The 6,377-nt window shown below is 31.0% G+C and overlaps 1 long non-coding RNA gene across 1 annotated transcript in view; it reads right to left on the reverse strand.

Moving 5' to 3' along the window:
• Nucleotides 3,617-6,377, reverse strand: part of LOC107608533 — a 6,396-nt gene continuing 3,635 nt past the window's right edge. The window contains exons 5-7 of the long non-coding RNA XR_002351130.1: nucleotides 6,262-6,321; nucleotides 5,037-5,159; nucleotides 3,617-3,861 (exon numbers count right to left, since the gene is read on the reverse strand). This is a non-coding gene — a long non-coding RNA (uncharacterized LOC107608533). The remainder of the gene's footprint in view (nucleotides 3,862-5,036; nucleotides 5,160-6,261; nucleotides 6,322-6,377) is intronic.

Below are 6,377 nucleotides of genomic sequence, written 5' to 3' on the forward strand. Positions count from 1 at the left end.
GTCCAATCTCATCCCAACAAAACATTATAACTAGCCTTTGATGGAACTACCACAAATACAGAATGTCTTTCATACGACCCAACATTCACAGTCAAAGTTACCAACCCTTTTGCTGGCGTAGAAGCCCCACTAAAATCAGTTACAGCAATATTTGTAGGGACCAGTTCCTCAAAATGTTTCCCCACTTTTCCTAACATCCTCTCAGGCAGAAGACTAATTGCTGCCCCACCGTCAATCAACACTTTGTTTATTTTGAATCCATTCAAAATAGCGGTAATATAAAGTGGGCGTAAATGGGACATTTGTTTTTCAGTAGGCCGAGGAAAATACCCCGGTTCATCTTCAACTCGAATAAAGGAGAAAGCCTCCTCATCTTCTTGATCATAATCCTCATCTGGATTACTCTCACATTCCCCAAGGTATTCAGTTGGAATAATCGAGATCGTCCCTATCATGTCATCATCCCCTTCATCAAAATACTCTTCATCAACATCGACATCTTTGTTTTTATCGACTCCTGAGGACTGAGCCACTGCTTTGCCTTTTTCCATCTTAGCAGGTGATGGAATTTCCTTGGGATAAGTCTCTCCATCAAAAGAAAAGACAATTCGAGAATGCACAGAAGGCGTTTTCCCTTGCTTACCTCTTTTCCTGCCTCTAGTTGAAGTTTCTTATTCTGATTGAAACTTCTCCTTCCACCTCTTCCCTTGGATAACCCCTGGCCCGTCCTCGATAATAGGCATATTGATTTCGAGAAGGTGCCCGATGCCCCCATTGAGGATTACGTCGATATAGATGGTAACGCCTCTGGAATTCCTGACAATTCCTAATCCACTGAACACCTACAGCCTGGGATCGGCTTAAAGGTGTAGTCACATCATGCTGAGGGATCTTTGAACTAGAACCCTTCACACATCGAATTGGCTGCCTCTGGGGCACTTGCTCTTCCCTATGAGCCAATTCTTTCTTCATCCATTCCTTTTCAAAGATTGCTGCTGCTTCAGCATCAAAAACAGCATTGCACCGAGGACACAGAGATAAGTTTCGGTCTTTGATCTTTTGCTGAACCAGGAAATCTAGCAAGCCATCTCCCGTTCTAGGGTATACAGATCTCACCTGTGACTCAAAATCATCAAAAACCACATCAAAGTCATAGGACATGCCAACTATATTCACCCCCTAAACAAGGTTTGACATAACTAGCATCGATCTCGAAGGGATCCACATCAACCTTCTTCTCTTTCTTGTCATCATCGAATTTCAACCGTCCTTCCATTATTGCTTCTTAAATCAAGTCCCTGAAACGGACACAACTATTAGTCGAATGACTTGTTGCTTGATGAAATTTACAGTAAGACTTTCCTTTTAAATCTTTCACAGAAAGTAATGTTCTACCCTCGGGAAAAATCAATTATTTATCTTTAAGCAACACATCGAAAATCTGATCAGACTCCGAAATATCAAAACTATATTTCTTTCCACTTTTTTAGTTTTGAATCATTCGACTTTTCATTATTAGACAGTTTCTTCAGTAAAAAACAAACATATGGAGGACCTTTCTTAAGTTCAGCCAAATCGACTTCTATTTCAAAATCAAATTCCTCCTCTGAGGACTCCATGGTTACATAAGCAACCTTTTTTTTTCGAGTAAAAGGTTTACTCTTTGACCTCTACTCATGTCTATACTTTTTTTTCTCTTTTTTCTTGAGTTCGGTCTGTCAAACATTTTCTGCCAAATGGGCCAAATCAGGAATATGCACATTAAGCAGTTTCCTGCACATATAGAATCCTAAACCCATGGTTGCTATTTTCATTATCTCACTTTCGGATAATGACACATAACATCTACTTATAGCATTGTTGAAACGTATTAAATAATTATTAATGGTTTCACCATCTTCACGTTTCAACGCGACTAGATCAGTAACTGCTACGTTCATCTCCCCTCGATAAAACTGAGCATGAAAAGCAGTTTCTAACTGATTTCATGTTGTGATCAAATTTGGTCTAAGATTCGAAAACCAAGTAAATGCATTCTTCGTCAACGAAGAAGGAAAACACTTCTTTTTCAAATTTTTATCATTAGCTAAATTCTCAATCTCAACCAAATAATGAGCAACATGTTCAGTAGTTGATTCTCCAACTTCACCAGCAAATTTAGTAGCTATCTTGGGATTCTTTACCCCTTTTGGCACTTCAGCCATTTGAACAACTTGCGGGAAAGCAGACACAAAATGTGGTTGATTCATAAAACCAACATTCAACCCCACTCGATTTAGAACTTCTACCACAATTCTAATGACTTGATAACGTTCACCACCACATAACCTGGCTAAAAGGTCATCAGCATTTTGACCTCGGGGAACCACATAAGGGTTTTCTCGATTCAAAATATTGTTACAAATTTTTTCGTATTCATGAGTTACAATGATTTCTTAAGTATTTTGTGAGTTAAATGATACTTAATTATTTATTTTATCAATCTAAAAGAGTATTTATTTCTCATTTATTTCTTTTAAAATAAAATCTTAAAATTCTATCTTTTAAAACCAATTTATACTATATCAGACAAACTTTTATAATTTGTACCATCTTAAATAAAATATTTATATTAAAAAATTATTTGATTAAAGTTGTTTAGATTAAAAAATATTTTTAAAAAATGTCTATTAAAATCCGTTTCGTTGATTTTTTTTTATTTTTTAGATGAATTAGACATTATTATATGCATTAATATGTTACTTAACTATCGTAACTTTGATCCAATGTGAATAATCTTTATTATTTAGGCATATTCTTATACATAAATTAAATATGATTTCAATGTTATTACTTACACACAAAATTTTAACACTAAATATTCTTAAAATCTGTAATTATAAATTATATTTTTGTAATATTTAAACTATAAAAATAATATCTATTTTTTAAATATATCATTTTATTGTAAAAAATAAAATTAAAAGGGAATACAAAAAAATATATAAGATATATCTTATTAATAAATTTCACTTCAATGTGATTTTAACTAACATTATTAACACAAATTATATGACAATAAATTTTTTTAATCATAATTAATTTTATAAAATCACATTTATGCCAACATATAGTCTATCTTAAAATACTTTTATATATGAATTATTGCATAAGGTCATTGACCTCTCTGTAAAGCAATTAGAGAATAAAATATTAAATAAATATATATACCGACTCAAAAGGAAAAAATCATTTTTAAATAATTAAATTTCTATTCAATTTGTACTTAAAAGTTGAAATAAAAAACATCTTCTTGAAAAATAAAATCATTATGATAAAACTATTTTTTTGATAACTTACACAATATAATACAACTCTACAAATTTACATATATTTCTTTTTAGATAAAAAAACTCTTTAATTAAATATAATTAACATAGATGTCAATTACACAAAATGCTTACTGATGTACTTTTACTAGCAATTAGCATCAAATGTAGATTTATTATTTTGATTAGCTACTTTTAGCCAAGATGCCAAATAATCATAGTTCAAATTATTATCTATTCGGTAACTTAGATGAGAAGTAAAGTATAAAAAATAACAAATGGATAGGAATACAAATGCTCGTATCTAAGGACACCGTTTCTTATTACATATCTTAACACAAATATATGTTTTTAAATTATTTCCATGCTTTTTTTTATAAGTTCAATTTACCAAAACTAAAAGGAAGTTAATAAGATCAGTTCCACAAAATACATCCAACGACAAATTCGTACAAAAAAATAACCTAAACTAAGAACAAAAAAGACAGTTACATCAATTGTTCTAGAAAAACTATCCATAAACAGATAATCACTCGAGCGCCGCATTAAGACCCTGCAAACAAACAATCACAGATTTACAGCCTCAAAATCATCTTCTAATCACTACAGAGTACAGACCGACCCACCGACCCCCTGCTAGCATACATACTTGATGCCCATTCTTTTTCAAATCTGAATCTCTTCCAAGTTCTTTTGTAATGATGAACCTTCTTAAGGATCTCTTTCATTTTTATATCTTGATTTCTAAAAAATACTATTATTTTCTATGCCATTTACTAATTAAAGCCACCATATAATATGTTGTGCCTTTTAATATTTGGTGTATATCATGGAGGATGGAAAGAAAAATAATAGCATAAAAAAAACTAACTTTTCAATTAATTTAGTTAATTAAATTAATACTATAAAAGTAAAAAATAAATGTAACACTAACCTCTTTTGAAGCAAAAATGGACATCCTCCAAAATATAAGCTTTTTTTTTACCAAACAGTTACATCAAAACGTAGCTAGCAAACAAATGAATAAAAACATTAAAGTTAATTTTAATTCACATTATTTCAAGTGTATGTTAAAATCATAAAATAGTAATTAAGTACTAATAAAAGAATTTTTATTGAAGAGTGTAGATAAAAAAAATGATGTGACTTGAGAATAATAAATTCTTCTTCTTTCAACAAAAATGAAACACAGAGATGCTAAATAGAAAAATATTCTTAGATTCAATCAATTAGTAAAACAAAATTCTTTTATTTCTTTTCATATATCAATTCTTCTAGCACAATTATATATTTTAAAGAAAAAAAAGGTTAAATTGATAAATGGGACATAAATTGTTAAAAATGCTCATTCAGTGTTTTGATAGTGGGACATGGATGGTTGAAATTTCTCATTCAGTATTTTTTTATTGATGCTATGGAGTTACAGAGAATTCTATGTATTTTATATATTGCAATTAATACTTTTTTTAGTAAAGGAACAAAATCTAGTTGTACTTGTTGGTATACCATCAGACGAACATATTAATTAGATGGCATCCTAAAAGCTCTTTTATCTTTTAATTGAAAATCTTAAAAGTTCTTTCCCTCCATCAATAAGTAGGACACAACTATAACCCGTTAACCACAATTATTAGAGGCTAAGGTAACATAACCATATGATGCTAGATCTCAAATGAAAAAATAAGTCAGATACTACTGGCTAATATAGCAAGCAGTATCGATACCTACCAATTTGATTGGAGACATTGCAAGCTCCCTGCCTCTTCAATGAGGCTACTTTTGCTCTCTAAAATCTCAATGAGATCCTTAAGAACACTAAACTCAAGTGACATGGAATTTGCATCATGGAATCTGCAAATAAAATTCGTAATATAAATATCTCTGTTAGTATCAAACACCAAAATGCAAATATAAAATAGTAAACTAAACTACAAATTGATCTTCCAAGAAACATAAAATCAGTGATCAAACAGCCAATTTATAAGTTTCTTATGCCATTTCAAGTAGTAAACTACAAATTGATCTTCCATCTAGATATAATTAGTATCAAACAGAAGATACAAATTCTGATCCCATGAAAAAAGGCTACAACATACACTAACTAACCCAACAGCAAAGAAAATTATGGTGGCAAATATTCAGTAGAAGGCATTTTTGTTTAAAGGAAAACACATGTTCTATATGGGTTAGTGCAAAAAAATTCTCTTTCACTAACCCAACAGCAAAAAAAATTATGGTGGCAAATATTCAGTAGAAGGCATTTTTGTTTAAAGGAAAACACATGTTCTATATGGGTTAGTGCAAAAAAAATTCTCTTTCATAAATCTATTTTATCTTTCAGTTTTTTAATTTATGAGCAAAAAATTATTCACGCTAAAATAGAATATGATAAATACTCGATCACACTAAAATAAAACAGTAGAAACATCACATAATATTTTTCAGTATCTCTTACAAAATTGAGATGTTGTGAGAAGCTTAATGACAAAGGGAGCACAATTTAAAAAACTGGTGGCAGACTAACTCATGATGTGAGAAGCATCACATAAGTTGTACCTTTCACACCATCAACTATTTTTACAAGTCTTTCTTCTAATTATTATAGCTACAAAAACAAAACGTGTCCTAAATTACTAATTAAAAAGATTTTACAATTGTCTTCAAATTGCATTATCCAACAATAATTAGAAGAAAGACTTGTTAAAGGTACAACATATTGCAGCTTAATGCATTGCAATATATTTGGGGTGACTATCAAGTGCTTCAACTTGATCAAGTGCTTCAAGTTGATGAACACTGAGTGTAGCTGCACGAAACTCATCAAAATCCATCCTTCTATATTGCAATGCATTAAGCTCTAACCCAAATTCATTTTAATCAGCGAGCACTATTGGTGCAAATGCTATTTATATATTGTATGGAAGTATTGGTACAGTTAAATCATAGAACTTACTGATCCAAAAAAGTCAATAGTGTGCGACTCCATAGCATTAGTTGCGTTTTTCATCGAGGCCTGACCATGTCAGATTTGTGAGATGGCAAACACAATCATCTTAACCAATTGATTTG

Source organism: Arachis ipaensis, chromosome B07 (genome assembly GCF_000816755.2).
Source record: "Arachis ipaensis cultivar K30076 chromosome B07, Araip1.1, whole genome shotgun sequence".
In the NCBI taxonomy this organism is placed as follows: domain Eukaryota; kingdom Viridiplantae; phylum Streptophyta; class Magnoliopsida; order Fabales; family Fabaceae; genus Arachis; species Arachis ipaensis.